The 16,725-nt window shown below is 37.8% G+C and overlaps 1 protein-coding gene across 1 annotated transcript in view; it reads left to right on the top strand.

Moving 5' to 3' along the window:
• Positions 1 to 582: 582 nt before the first annotated feature.
• Positions 583 to 16,725, top strand: part of LOC107668403 (transmembrane protein 198-B-like) — a 26,044-nt gene continuing 9,901 nt past the window's right edge. Inside the window, exon 1 of the mRNA XM_016460272.1 lies at positions 583 to 843. The gene's annotated coding sequence lies outside the window, so the exon portion shown is untranslated. The remainder of the gene's footprint in view (positions 844 to 16,725) is intronic.

Below are 16,725 nucleotides of genomic sequence, written 5' to 3'. Positions count from 1 at the left end.
ACATATATGTACATATTTGAACCTGAACCAGATTTATTAAGAAAATAAGCTTTTATTTTCAAAATAATCTTAAATGACAATTTCAGCATTTACAGATTGTCCAGGAACAATTACATTCAAAAACAAAAGTCTTCAGTTCTTTGGAAGTGGAATCCCCACCGCTGATTGGCTTTGTCCACTTGTTCCTGTGTGCAGTAGTCTTGCAGGAAGACAGACGCCAGATTCCTGAGGCGCGGGTTCTGTGTGAGGGAGAAGCGTATGGCGTTCCATGGCGAGTGATTCGTGACTTTTCTAAGCTAAGCTATGGGGTGTGATCTTCAGTTCTCTCTTCACAGCAGTTCAGTCAGTGTACTGTTTGAGTAAATAAATTACTCCGGGATATTGGTTTATTTCGACTCAGAGGGAGTGTCAGCCATGTTAAAAAAGTGAATAACTTAAGTAATTTGTGGATTAATGCTTACTGGAGACGCGAACCGTTTCAAATGATTCAGTCATATTTGGTGAACTGGTTCAACCGGTTCACTAAGAAGAACCGGTTAAATTGAACAATTCGTTCGCGAACCGGACATCACTAACACGGAGCATGTGCATCAAAATGAAAACACTGAGTGCCATCAGACAAACGCTAGAAAGAGAGGAAACCGAAGGGATGCCAAAAATGCAGGCAAATGCTAATACCGAATCAGTACTATAGGCTTTCCATACTATAGGCTATATGGCACATCGGTTGTCTTATTAGATCACAGACCAGATTCTGAATGCTTCGCCCCAGAGGATGCTAAAACAGAGTTATCAGCGCTTCGTGTAAGCAGTGAAAACCACTGATCTCGAGCTGTCACAACGGTAAGTTTTGTGGTGTTTTATTGTCCTTTATTGTTCCGATTTTTGCGCTGTTTTTGTAACCAAAGAAGTTTTCAAACCTTAATATATCGCGAAAAAATAATTAAAGATGTTGGAGGGTTTGTTCAGTCCTTTGTCCACAATGCGTTTGATTACGGTTGCCTGGATTACAATGTTAAAATGAAGTATCACAAGACAAAAGAGCTTTTTAGAGTATTGTCTCGAAGATTTTTTAACCATTTATATCTATATGTGATAACAGTTTTTGGCAGCGGATTCGTTGTCGCTCATTGTTCAGCCCATTGTGTGCGTGCGTGTGTTCTTTTGTTTCTCGCGCTGTATACATTGTATATGTGGCTGTTTTTGTCCAATGCTGTGCATAACAGCTGAGTACTGTTGTCATGTCATGGGAACAGCAAAAAGCTGCTTTCACAATAGGCACTGCATATAAACCGCAAACGTTGTGCACAAACGTTTTTCACGCACACTTATTAACGTATCTCGCCGTGAAAACAAGCGGGATTGATCTCCTGCTCGATTGCTGTGGAACGAGTCACGTGTCCTCACGACAGAACTCGCTTATTGTATTACTAACTCGTTACTGTAGTTATCCTGTACCAACACTTTACCAATAACATTTCTGGATGAAAGATTCACAACCATTACATTATATTAAATTTGAGTTGACAGTATAGTTTTATAGTAACAAATCTAATTATGGTTTTGTTACATAGTTGTTGTTTTTTTTCGACTTTTGTTTACTGATTACTGGTACTGATATATCTTTGGGATACTTTAGGACTGATATCTAATAGATGTGTGTGTGTGTGTTTTTATAAACGGAGTTTTTCCTCCTTCCGTTTTTAAAGGGGTCATATGATGCTGCTAAAAAAGAACATTATTTTGTGTATTTGGTGTAATGAAATGTGTTTATGCGGTTTAAAGTAAAAAAAAAACATTATTTTCCACATACTGTACATTATTGTTTCTCCTCTATGCCCCGCCTTTTTGAAACGCGTCGATTTTTACAAAGCTCATCGGTCTGAAAAGCGAGGTGTGCTGTGATTGGCCAGCTATCCAGTGCGTTGTGATTGGCTGAATACATCAAGCGTGTGACGGAAATGTTACGCCCCTCACATACTGTTGATGCCGTGTCCGGCCGGAGCGATGATTCAAAAACATTAAAACCCATTACAAACGAGGCATTTGTTGCATCCAGTGGGGACACAATTACTGATTATAATGACTTATACTGTCTTTTTACGCGTTGCGTTGCATTGTGATCAGAGAAATGACAAACAACAAGTCCTACTCTACTGCCCAAAACTCACGTTTGAATCATCAGTAGCAAATCATTTAAATTAAAACGTACTTACAGATATGTGACGACTCCGGGCTGGACTCCGCTTCGTCCACGGTGAAAGCCGATGTACAATCATCTGAAAGACGTCTTTAAGATATCAGTTTTACATACATTCTAAATGATAAACATCTTAAAGACATGTTCTAAACATCTAATTGACATCTGATAGGAAATGTCCTATAGACATATTGCAGATGAGCAAACACTCTAAAATATGCATCTTGCAGAAGTCAAATAGATGTCTCCGTGATGTACTTGTGCTATCAGGGTTAGGTTTCTTTTTTTTTCTTTTGTGGCACATTTCTGATTTGGGCAGAGTGGGACTTTGCATTAAAGTGAACAAATATCTATTTTTGGATAAATAACAGAGCTTTTACTAAAGAAAAAAAAAACACAAAAACTTTCTAAAAGATTTATTGCTGATTTGCTGAACATTTCTAATGTGCCATAGATAACTGATATATTATAAGGCTGGTCATTGTCCAACCACCTATACATTATGAAACATTTATGAAAAACAAAGCTTTTTCCACAAACAAGACCGCATGATTATGTAAGGAAAATATTGTTTAAAAATGAACAAGAAATGTCCTCATCTGTTCAATGATTACTTAATACAGTGGGTGGGGTGGAAAAAAATATGAAGAAAGTGAAATTGTATAAAAGCCAAGTGCCGTTTTCCATAGTGATGACTATTATGTAATAATAGATGGATGAAGGAAGCAGCAGTGCCCCTCAGAGATCCATGTCTAATTAAGTCAGGCTGTGCAGCACACCAAACATTTCTGTCTTTGATTTGAGGGAGAGTGGAAGATGAAGCTCGAAGGAGAGATAGTGAGAAAGAATTAGATGATGTGATGCAAAGAATGAATGGATTTGAATATTGCAGAGAGAAGAACGCATGATGATAGGCTCGAGCAGGGTGAACGGAAAGAGACACGTAGAGAGGTGAGTGGGAGAGCAGTAGAAAGTCAATGATAAATCCATTTCACTGCTGCACTGCCCAGCAGTCATAGTTTCTGCATGCAGCAACACTTGAGACTTTCTGAAGCTGGCCTTATTAAACCAGTCAATAAGACCATAAGTGTTAAATTCCGATTCTAAAACATTATTAATCATTCTCTGTAGGGCTGCACGATTAATCGAATGCGATTGTCATGCACATTTTTCATATTTATTTTGCGTTAGCATGAAGCTGCAGTTTCACAATACATGAATTACACTTACGAGTAACAGTAAAATGCTGCAAATAATATTTTATTGTGCTTGAAACACGATTTACACCTTTACAAAGCTTCTCTTGCTCATGCAAATTTAATTTACGCTTACAGTCTTATGTACACTTCCACAACTCTTACCCTGCGTATGCAAATCTTTTTGACATCATTCTACCTTCATAGATTTACTGCTGATCACAGAACCGTGCTTCACTGAAAGATACGCATGACAATCGCAGCTTCTGTCAAATCGCGATCTCGATTCCATTTCGATTTATCGTGCAGCCCGAATTATCTGTACTATATATTATGCATTTATTAATAAATTAAAAATAAAATTGATTTGAAGACAGAGAAATTTATGCTGTTTAATTCATAAGCAACTACATTTGCAGAAAAATGCTTTTCAGATATCTATTGGCATAACTTTTTTTTAATGCAGGGAATGAATAACTCATGCTATAGGCCTACTATTCACAAGAGGACAGAAATTTTCATGCAGTTTATCTGTAATCCTTTTTGTGACAAAGCATTTTCCATTACATCTGCTGTCTCTTTTCTTCGATCTGTTCTTGCACTGTTCTACAGTTGAATTTGCATTCCATCCCTATCTCGCATTTGTCTCCGATCAGTTTTTCTGTCTTCTGCAAGCAACACGTCTTTGTGCGTGGGAAAGAATAATGGCAGGTTAGAATTGTCTCATAGGCACATCACTCATCTTTTTATTCGTCCTTGGTTTTTAAAAGACTTTAAATGTCTCTATCTAAGCTTGTACTCTATAATATGATACATTAGAGCAGATGTTTGGTGAGTCATGTAATGATATAAGAGCCAGGCAAAATATTCCCCAGTGAATATTGTACATCTATCTACTGATCCCCTGCCATGCCATTGAGATTTATGGTTTAAATTAGCACACCACCCGGTGTTCTTTGCTGTGGATGTGAGAGCTAAGTGTCTTTCTTTGTTTGGCTTCACAATGTTCTCTCAAGTGGAAAAAATAAATGATTTTTGTATGAGCTTGAACTGGAGTCATTTTATTATCAGCTGCCTTCATTTATGGTGGATGGATTTCTGAAAACTTCATTTATCAGTCTGAGCCAAATTTCAAGCTTCTTAATGGGTCAGAAGATGGTACCATATAAGGAAGGCTATGTAAATGAAGCATAAACATTTTTAACGCCATTTTGGACCCGTATCTGTTTGCTTTTAGACTCTGGTGTTGAGTTGTAGTCGTCATGTTGGACTTGGCTGAGGAGGGACACTTTAATCTGAGAAAAGCCTATTTAGATCTTCATCTCACAGTCTCATCCCCAGTGAAAATCACGAGAGGACTCCAAAGCATCAGTTGAAGAAGTGAAATGGGTATTTATATCTTGAAGATGTTTGGAATGGATTTAGCTTTGCTGTTGGTTAAATCAGGAGTTGTGATTTAAAAGCTGGAATAAAATGGTGACAAAAGAGGCTAATTCTAATTCTGAAATATGAAAAGGATGTTGTGATCATCTTTTCTTCCCTGTTGTGACGTATATTGTGAAACGTTTTCTTGAAGTAGAAAAAATGTACTGTGGGACTTGATTTTGTCCATTGGGAACTGATTCTATCGTTGGATTGTTGTGGAGTATGATATTGATACATCAGGCTTTTACTTTTATAAAGTATGATAGGCCTATATAGGAGAATATAGAGCTCATATTTGAGGAGGAAAAAAACTCAATTTTATTTAGAGGTCCAAAGTGAGCAATTTGGTACTGTTGATGATATTAATATGGCCAGAAGGTAAGAACATTTCTAATAGCTTGTAATGTAAATGAGAACTTTATAACAGTATAGCAGACTACTTGCATAAAATACAGCTTGCATATAAATGGCATTTGTCACTTTATATCTCCCAATAATGTTTTAGTAAGATCATATTTAAATGCTTAGTTTATTGATCTAAGGTTTGTTTTATTGTGGCGGGCAAAATATTTCTTGCATTTTTGTAGAATTATACTAAAAGGCCTTTTACTTGCTAAAAAAAAGTATACCAAGATGAAAAAAGAAATGTAGCATATTGAGTACAACAGGTTTTTCAACAAAGTTTTGATCATGTTGGCAATTCAGGGGCCTTAGAAATGTGTGTATCAAATATGATACAGTAGGCTTTAAAGGGTTAAGAAATATTGATGTGCACGGATAAATAATTTATAATAAACACTGTGATATTCCATAAAAAAAAAGAATTGTCCATTTTAATTTCATGGTGACTTGAACAAGCCTCCAGTTTGTCTGACTAAATTTCATTTCACCCATTGATTTCTTCTAATTATTATGCCCATCTCTGACATTGCTTTAAATTTCAGCCTCAAAAGCTCAGAGGTCTTCATAAGTGGGATTCGGTGAAAAGCACATGATCTTAACACACAAATGGGGCTGTTCTTTTCATGTGCTTAATATGATTTTTAATATGTTTTTTTCCTGACTGCAGGGGAGAATGATGCACTTAAAGGGGTCATATGATGTTGCTAAAAAAGAACATTATTTTGTGTATTTGGTGTACCAAAACTCGCGTTTGAATCATCAGTGGCAAATCCTTTAAATGAAAACGTACTTACAGTCTGTGAGTCAGAGCAGCCGTCATTGTAGTCTACTCTCCCAGGATCAGGAAACAGTCCTCCATAAAACGCACTGCACACATCTGAATATTTGGGTTGAACTGTTCTGGAACTTGTTCTGAACACTGTTCAGTGTTGTAAATACAACTTAACCACTGATTTCTAGTCGTGTCCTCTTTTGGAAGGCCAAACAAAGTATTTTCGCCTCCACGACGAAACACAACAGCGTCTTCACAACATGGCAGCAGCGGTGGCAGCAACAATAAAGTTACGCCTTCTTTCTTTGCGTGAACATTTGGGCGGCGTTATGCAAATCGTCCCACATCGTGACGTAGACATGTGGGGGCGTGTTTAAACGAGGTATTTTAGGAGGGCGTGGACCAGTCTTTTATAAAGAATATCTCTTTGGGTTTGAGACTTTAGTCTTTGCAACTTTAGGGATCTTATCTATTCACGATCAGCTTGTAAAACTCCAAAGAGAAAGGAAAACTTGAAATCGCATCATATGACCCCTTTAATGTATTTCCTCCATAAATCTCCCAGTAAATAGTTCTTTATCTGCCCGTTCCTGCTTTCTTTACTCTTCATTCCTGTGTCGATTTTGTTCTTCCTGTGCATGCCGGATAGCACCCTCTCTTCCCTCAGGCCTGTCTTTACTCTGTCCACTTCTGCTCTAGTGGACTGTCAGAGACTCTGTTCCTGGCCAGGCCAAGAATAGCTAAATAGATGCTCTGTATCATCCCTGAGAGCAGCCTGGGAAAATCACCAAAGCATTTGATTTGGACACAAAGTCGGTGACAGAGGTCACCCAGTCCTTTTGTAAGCTTGTTTGGTTTGTATGTGTGTGTGCATAAGAATATGCTTGCCCCACATGTGTATTGAGACAAATGTAATGTGAAGCCAAGGCTCGGATGTAATTTTGTTATGTACTCACTTCATTTGATTGCTCCGATTTACATGCTAACAACTGATTGTGGCTGGGGCCCACTGATTACTGATCCACCCACAGCACAATCAAGAGCAATCAGAGGTAAATGGGCCTCTAATGAAACAATGAATATAATGAACAGCAGATGATGATAAATTGTTGGATCAGAAGTGTGAAATGCCACTGCTTTTGTTGTTTTGTTTCTTAGACTTATTGGTGTGTATTCTTTGAAGTCACTAGTTTTTATCACAAACCTCAGACTCTTTTCGCTCTCCTTTGTCCTGTCTGTGAAAGTGGAATGAGTTTGGAGGGGTTCACCCAGGGGCCTCCCAGCTTGACTGTGTGCCAAGAGCATTGAGTGCTCTGTTAGCCCCCATGCTGATGCAATGTACTTTTTTTTGAAAATGTTAAATTGGTGTGTTCTGCTCTGTAGCATTTCGAGCCATACAGGACTGTGTAATTGAGTAGGCCAGTTCTAATCTGAAGTCAGCTGCACTGGTCCTAAGGTGGTGATTTATGTTGCTAATGATGATTGCATTTTTAATAAAACTTGATAAATTTCTGTCCCAAAGTCCATTACACCAAAACCTTGATGCTTTCAAATTCATAGATATCGTAAAAGATGTCGATGAACAGATTTAATTTAGACTTTTATTCATATAAAAACTGATCAGTGTACATACATAGAGCGTATGAAATATTACGCTCTATTGCAGTGAATCGTCATATTTGTTCCGTGTTCTCATTGGTTCTTGGATTTCATACCCAAGAAAAGCTGTTGAAACGCTCGGCCAAGAGTGAAAATGTGCGGTTACTGCCAGATCTCGATTACCAAAAATCACATTGTATTTGACGCAAAACTAATTCGACTAAATCAAATAAAAAAAAAAGTCTAAACTGTAAATAAAAAAATTTTACATTGTAAAAAAAAAATAAAATAAAAAAAACATTTTCATGTTTTCTCAAGCAAAGCAAATATTTAAAGTCCACTTAAAACTAGGTCTGGGTAAAAAAAATATTGATTTCTTGATTTTAATTGATTCTCATTTTTATAAAACGATATCGATTCATAAATCCCAAGAATCGATTAGTCTAGCCTGTCAGATTATGAATGAAACATTGTAGGCGTGCCTCCCATCCAAGAAATTGCAATAAGCATTGTGATTTGTTACTTTTGAGATGAAACAAAGTCTCAGATTTCAAATTCTGTCCATTTTATTACAATATTCAAATATTAAATGCCATTTTGGTGCTGTTTAATGTGGATTGACCGATCGCTGTAGCGCCTCGGTTAGAAGAGGCAGCGCGAATTGATCGTCTCCTCCGCTTTAATAGCAGTTACAGCATGAAATAAACATGAATGAACATCCGAAGGTATGTTAAAAGAAAGAGTACAACTTACCGAAATCCTTATCCTGTGTTAAGTGTTTGTATACAAATCAGCAAATTTCAACCTTCCATATTATTGACACTCAGATATAGTTTACAGCATTAGTTGAGAGATTTGTTTTCTTGAGAAAATTTGCCATGTCCTGTACCTGATATATATCCAAAATAATCAATATTGAATCATATCGAAAAGAAATCAGAATCTAATTGAGTAGCTTCCAGCTTGTGAAGGATAATCTAGTCGAATTGTAAAATTTGTGTCAAAACCCAGCCCTACTGAAAACATTTGTTGGCACAGACAAAGTATGTTGAAGGTACACATTATTTGGTAACAAGCTTGAGCAAACTAATCAAAAAAAAATTGGAGGATTTTTATTGTTCCATTTGTTGTCCCCATGTTTGGAGGCGTAGCACTCAGCATACCTGGTTAAAGAAGTCACTAGTCACCATTTTATTATGCGTGCACTGTAAGCAGGCATAATTGAGCTTCCATTAACCATATTTGATGTGATTTTTGTATGTGTGTTGTTTAATGTTAATATGAGAATAAAAACATGATCTGCTCATTTTATAGAGCAATCTTTAGAAAATGTCTCTTCAGAAAACTTGGATTAAAGCTCTTGATACATGAGGTTTGTTTCAATCTATTCATGAACGTTTTGATGTAATGGACTTTCATTGAAGGGACTAAAATCTTTAAGGTTTTATTAAAAATCTTTGAACCAGTACATTATAGATTTGAGAATCTGTGCTGTCTGTGTTTTGTGTGTGTATGGAAGTCATGATGTTTGCAGAGCTGACTGGCTGCTGTGTTAGTCTCCATGGTTGTTCTCTCTCACCTCTGACTCTGTGGGGCCGCTGTAGGGTTAGTCATTGTTTCAAGCTGAAGGCCAGTGCATAAAACTGAAGAATCCCAGACTGAAAGACACACACATCGGTTTGCACATGACCAATACACACAGCATACAAACACCCAGAAGGAAAAAGCAGTCCAGTGCTAATGGAATTTAGAGCAGAAGCTCTCAATAGGATTAACGAGGTTTAGCAGGGCCATCGCCTTGTCCGCTAAATCACTCAGTCCAACCACTCACACTCCTTTTCTTTCTCTTTCAAACACACAAACGCACATACCCTTCTCTCTCAAATATACGTGTCCATTCTCTTTATCTCACACTGACAAACACCGTCACCACTTCCTGTCTTTTATTCCCTTGCGCGCTTACCCACCCCTCCGTTCAGCCGTTCACATTTCTCTACACAACCACTGTCTGTCCCTTTAACCTGGCAACCATCGCCAGGGAGACCTCCACAATGGTGACTGCATGCAGCGGAATAAGAAATGGACAGTTTAGTAGGATGCACCTTTATCTCCATTGCTCAAAGCCTCGGCTGGCATCAGCTCTCTTGCTCTCGTTCCAGACGAGTAAGTGATTGTTGAGAGCAGGAGCAGTACATTTACCTGTCAGATGCTGCCTTCCACACCTGCGAGTGCTCTGCAGGGAGCTAATGAATGGGGTGTTGGGATTCAGCGTTTAGTGTGTGTGCAGAAGGATTATTGAGGCTTCCTTCTGTAGCTCTTGAACCTGTTAGTTTAGCTCATAGTGGGATTGAAATGACCGTGAGCAATAGCTAGGCCCACAGAGACAGACTATTCTCACACAAAGCTCGCCTTTTGATTTATATTTATATTTTGGCTAATTTCATTACGTTTTCAGCTACCATTAAGAGCTAGCACTCTCAGCCCTCTTTCAAACACTTTGCCATGTTTAAAACCATTCTGCAGATGTTCCTCTAACCAGAGCAGAAAATATGATTAGTATTGACCTTAGAATGACTTAAAATGGGTCATAATGCATAAATCAAATTTTCTTGATCTTTTGAAATAAAAGTTTGATGTCCCATGAAAACATAACTTTCAGAACACCCAAAGAGACCATTTATTAAATCTACAAAAACAGAGCTTAATGATGAATTCATTAACACATGAATACATCAACTGCATCTGCTTGCCGTTCAGCAACTTGGCCACATGTCATGTTGAAGTAATTAGTAGGAAGTAGGATCGATCCGGTTATTTCTAAATGCATAAAATGCTATTGTTCCATTTAGTGTATAATGATAAAATTATCCTTCTAGTAAAATGAAAGAGTGGCTTTTTATTTTAAACAGATTCTTGTAATCTTGTCACAGTGTAATGTTTTGTAAAGCCGAGTGCGACAGAATCAATTTGAATCTGACAGCAAACCCACTACAAGTGAATATTATTCATTGCATTCATTTTACATGCAAATAGGGTGTTTACATAGGAGTTGTGCAGGTTCATTCAAAAATGAAAATGATTTACTCACCCTCATGTTGTTCCAAACTCGTATGATTTTCCTCCTCCTGTTGAACACAAAAGGAGATATTTTTAATGTTGAATGTTTGTTAAATACAAAATGAGAATTTCACTTCAGAAGACTTGGAATATGCAAGTCTGGTGATATGGATATGGTGATATGATATGTTATTTTGTGTTCCACTGTATAAATAAATACATAAAAGTTTGGAAATACAAAACTGAATAAATGAAAATAACATTTTCAAAGCATTAATTTAAAGACACAGTAGCATAACTCAAGTCATAAGAAGTCATCTAATTTTTCACTGACACATTAATTATCCATTGATTAAGACCCTTCTTAGAGGGATGATTCACCAAAAACAAATTTCTGTCATTTACTAATCCTCTTCTGTAGAACACAAGATATTTTGAAGAATGTTAACCTTTAGTGACCTTTGATTTCAATTGTGTGGACAAAAACACACCAAGACATTTCCCAGAATATCTTATCTATAGAAGAAACAAAGTCTGTTTTCGAACAACATAAGGGTGAATAAATGATGACATACTTTTCATTTTGGGTGAACTATCCCTTTAATAAGAGAGGAGCAGTTTTAAATAAGGGATTGTCCTTAACTTAAGTAATTTAGTTTTCTCCTTTCTACATCTCTTTACATGCAATGCGGAAGCATTATGCTGGTTTCTTTCCAGCTGGATGGGTGTTTACCTGATTCTGTCTTCTGTGAATTGTGCATCCAGTGTCCCACATTATAGCAGACATAGGGGGCATAATGCATGTTCAGGACCACCAGGTGCCTATATTGACTGCTGTAGCCGTTAACCTAGATGCACACATGGGGCTGCTTATAGCACAGATCTGGGCTACTTTCCACAGTGTTTTTCATTCTTTATGCTCACAAGCAAGGCTGCTAGTTCTAGAAACAGTCTCCAGAGGCTTTTCTCAAGCCCATCACATTGTCTGTTTTTGTTCAGCTGGACAGCTGTTTACATTGATCTGCCATTTTCCATCTAATACGCAGGGCGCATACATACTGTATACTATAATGCACGTGCTTACATGGGTCGAGCTTCATTCTGCTGACATTTTCTCTACGGGCCTTTCAGCGGTCTGTAAAATATTCATGTGAAGTCGCAAGCTTAATAGAGCCTTTTGTTCTACATCATGACTGACATCTACACCTGAGGCAGACAAGGACTCATGATCTGAAGTGCACTGGGACGTTCCGAAGGTACCATCAGAAGATAGAAAGAGAACAACAGAGTTTTTTTTTAGTGATTGAAAAGAAGTTGAAGATGGCTTATTGTCCTCTGAGACAGTTGGCGTTGAATAATGCTCTTTGCATGGAGATTGAGTAATACCTGAAAGTGGTTTTCCCAGGCCATTCCAATGGTGAAATTTCATGTAATGTTATCTATTTCTGTCTCTCCATCCAATTGATGAATTTTTCACCTGAGTGCTGAGAGTTGTTGTGAAGTGTTGGTCCAGATCGATTTCTTTTTCCTTGTTGTAACACGAGCCTGTTTGAACTGTGTGCTACACGTTTACTCATGCATGGATGAAGGCAAACATGGCTTAATAAAAATGTTATTTACCTTCAGGTGATATGAGAGATGTAGATATGTTTGTTTTTTCATTGGAACAGATTTGGAGAAATCTAGCATTACATCACTTGCTCACCAATGGTTCCTCTTCAGTGAATGGGTGCCGTCAGAATGAGAGTCCAAACAGCTGATAAAAACATCACAATAATCCACAAGTAATCCATACGACTCCAGTCCATCAATTAACATCTTGTGAAGTGTAAAGCTGTGTGTTTGTAATAAATAAATGTATCATTAAAGTGCCCCTATTATGCCATTTCGAATATTGCCTTTCATACAGTGTGTAATGTAGCTGTATGTGAATGTAACCTATCAGCAAAGTTGTAAAGCCGAAAGTGCATAATAAATAAAGTTATTGTCTTCGAAAAGAAAGAATTGACTCAACAGCCTAAATGAGTCGTCAGTACTTTGAATCCCACTTCTGTGATGGCTGCATGGCTAGGGTAACACGTTTGCATAATACCCACCTATGTTCTATGTTGGGTGACTGCAAACAACTTGACCACCCTCAAACAATGTAGCTCTGTGTGGTTAACATCATGTCGAGAATACGCTGTGTCCTACACTGTGAAAGTAAATGCTTTTCTTTTTTTTCACTTCCGAATGATGAGGCTAAAAAGAATCAGTGGTTAAAATGTTTTTTTTTCCCACTGTACCACAGCAGTACAACCCCAGTTATTGTGTTCCCGTCATTTTACTGACGACTGCTTCTCTAATCTCGGGGAGTTCAGCACGGGATTCACAAACCGCTTGCTCTTGAAAGATGGTTCAGTACACAGTTTATTTAGACCAGCTGGCTCCACTGAATCACATGTAAGTGTGATAAATAATAGATGTTTATATCTTCTATTGAGCATTCTAAATATAGAACTATGGCAATTGACATTTCCAACACGCGGACCAATCACAACAGACTGGGCCATCTGACCAATCAGAGCAGAGTAGGCTCACAGAAAGGAGGGGTTTAGAGAGACTGAATCTTAAAATTGCTTTGAACGAATCGTTTGAGAATCGTTGGAAAATGAGGTGATATTAAATTCCATATGTTGAGAATACGAAAGTGTTTTTTTTACCTTGCATGCATGTAAACCTTTTGTAGGAGACTCCCAAAACAATATTAGAAACCTTAAAAGTGGCATAATGGGGGCACTTTAAGACATTTTTAACTTCAAAGTGCTTTCAGCTAAAATACAAGTTGTCTGTCCATAATTTAGTTTACTCCAGTAAAAGAGTTGCTCAGTAGATAAATATGCACAGATCAAGCACCGCTTACAAGCAAAAATAGTCCAAAACTATTCTAAACAAATATGTCGATGGATTTTGATATGAGATAATGACAACAAGGGGCTGGATTTTTTCATTGAAGGAAGTGTTATTATGGATTATGGACTGGTATTTTGGGACAGAAGCAACGGTTTAAATTTAAAACGCCTTGATGGTTTTGTTTCATAAAAACACACAGTTTTTCAGTTCACAATCTATTAATTGATCGACCAGAGTTACATGAAATGGATAACTTGTGGATTATTGTGGTATTTTTTTATCAGGTGTTTGGACTCTCATGTTAATTTTTGGGTGAACTATTCTTATAACTGGTTCTGGCCATTAGTTGGTCCAAGCTGGTCATTGGATGGTTGACCAGTCAGCATGTTCAAAAAAACATCTGGTTTGTGGCGCATCCAAGCTATCTTAGACCAGCCAATGCTCAGCATGGACCAGTTTGGACCAGCAGGAAACCAGCGACCATGTTCCAAATCACAGCTACCAACTTTTTTTTTTTTTTTGTCTCCTGATCACTTTTTTCTTGATTTATCTGTCTTTCTTCCTATCATTCTCTCTTTCCCAGGCTCTCCCAAGTGTTGTATTTTAGTTATTATTTGCACGTCTTGGGTGCAGAAGGGGAGGGGTTTGCTTAAGGGGGAGAGAAAACTCTCCATCACTGAAAAAACTGCAGGGAAGGCTGAAACATTGATTGGTTCTCAGGCTGTTGCCATGGTGGCAGGTCGCTGTCCTCATCTCAGCCAAATGGTGTATTTTGTGCAACTTGTAACATCCCAGAATTACACTGTTGTTATGACAACAGACAGGAAGTGAGGTGTTATCGCAGTTATATAAAGGCTTTACTTTCTATAACATTTCTTGCACCAAGAAAACATTCGTTTGCATTGGAGAATGTCTCATAACACAAGAGGCTTCCAATAATAATGTCTGGCCTTATTGCCAATTTGAGGTTACCCCTAGCATTCTGTCACAGAGCTGAAGAGCTATATTGTTCTGAAACATGCGTCATGATTTATGTAAATAAATAGAAATGCCAAATACACAAAATAATGATCTTTAAAAAAGCATCATATGACCCCTTTAAAAGCTCTGCCTGGTTATTCAGTTCAGATTTTTTGGCACTGATGAAAATAATATGTCTCTGTTCATTAATGAAGCGTATCTGTTAGTGTCAGATTCACAGTAAATGCCAAAGGGCAAGTTTAAGTGTATTTTTGAGATATTTTAGTGTGAATTCGACTAATGAATACCCCATAGTCCAAGTCAAAGTTGGATATATTTAGGGGCTTAATAGTAGTGTTGGGCGATATGCTCAATTTTCATCCTCTGATTGGCCATTGCCTTCATAAGCTCAGCATAATTGTGTGTGATTGGTTATAACGCGCAATACTGTAAAACGCGGAAAAAGAAATACAATGCAACAAATAAGCCCTAATATTAATTAGAGAGTATTATTAGCCTGATAATAATAATTAAAAAAATAATAATAATCGTCTTTCTATCGTCAAAGGCATCAGCCACAGGCGATATCTCTGACTATCATCGATACACAATACTATCGTCTATCGGCACAACCCTACTTAATAGAGGCTTAATTTTTTTTCTCTCCCTGTTTTCAACAGATTTTTAAGTTGGATAATGTCATTTCAGGCCTAATCAAAGCATGACTAGAGAGAGATAAGACATTCCTCTGAGAGTAGCAGAGTGGAAATTTGCAATTTTTCCAAATGTATACTTTTTTTCGTAGCTTTCCAATAGAGTTTGGTGCATTTTGGGACGTCAGGCATTATATTACCATCCCAAACGGCACCAAACCCTACTGGAATTCTATGGGAAAAAAAGATGATTTTTGAATAAATTGATGTAATATAATGCCTGATGTCTGAATAGCAGAGGTAGGGATGTAACGATTACCGGTTTGACGATAAATCGTGATAAAATACCCCACGGTTAGTATTACCGTTTCATATTTTAATTATCGCTATAACCGTATTCGATTACCGTGATTTGAACAACTGAGGATAAATAAATACTGTACTGCACAGGGCTCCAGAGTGCGACCAAATGGGCGCATTTTGTGATCATTTTTTCTGCACGTGCGACTAAATTTTGTTTGCGGCCAGTAGCACTGGCGCGACCACCGCATTGTTTAACTCATAAGCGCTGCATTTAATAATCGTCTTTCTATCGTCAAAGGCATCAGCCACAGGCGATATCTCTGACTATCATCGATACACAATACTATCGTCTATCGGCACAACCCTACTTAATAGAGGCTTAATTTTTTTTCTCTCCCTGTTTTCAACAGATTTTTAAGTTGGATAATGTCATTTCAGGCCTAATCAAAGCATGACTAGAGAGAGATAAGACATTCCTCTGAGAGTAGCAGAGTGGAAATTTGCAATTTTTCCAAATGTATACTTTTTTTCGTAGCTTTCCAATAGAGTTTGGTGCATTTTGGGACGTCAGGCATTATATTACCATCCCAAACGGCACCAAACCCTACTGGAATTCTATGGGAAAAAAAGATGATTTTTGAATAAATTGATGTAATATAATGCCTGATGTCTGAATAGCAGAGGTAGGGATGTAACGATTACCGGTTTGATGATAAATCGTGATAAAATACCCCACGGTTAGTATTACCGTTTCATATTTTAATTATCGCTATAACCGTATTCGATTACCGTGATTTGAACAACTGAGGATAAATAAATACTGTACTGCACAGGGCTCCAGTGTGCGACCAAATGGGCGCATTTTTCGATCATTTTTTCTGCCCGTGCGACTAAATTTTGTGTGCGGTCGCGCTGGCGCGACCACCACATTGTTTAACTAATAAGCGCTGCATTTCTGTTGCATATGAGAAACATCAAAAATCAAACGAAACTGAAAGCATAACGAAACCACGCTACTCGTTTGAACTGCGCAGCGCTTATAGAGTGTAGAGCCTGGTTTATACTCGCCGCGTCATCAGGAGCGCGAAGGTGCGCGCAGCAAAAATGACGCGAATATTGAGGAAACGATGGATGGGTTTCATTCTGAAGTAAAGTAAAAGACCACTTCTTAAACTAGGGATGCTCCGATCCACCTTTTTCGCCTCCGATACCGATTCCGATACCTAGGGTTCAGTATTGGCCGATACCGATCCGATACCAGTGAAG

The sequence above is a fragment of the Sinocyclocheilus anshuiensis genome, unplaced genomic scaffold (assembly GCF_001515605.1).
Source record: "Sinocyclocheilus anshuiensis isolate Anshui unplaced genomic scaffold, SAMN03320099.WGS_v1.1 scaffold1237, whole genome shotgun sequence".
NCBI classification, from domain to species: domain Eukaryota; kingdom Metazoa; phylum Chordata; class Actinopteri; order Cypriniformes; family Cyprinidae; genus Sinocyclocheilus; species Sinocyclocheilus anshuiensis.
Note: the sequence above shows the minus strand (reverse complement) of the source record. Positions and strands in the feature narration are given on the sequence as shown.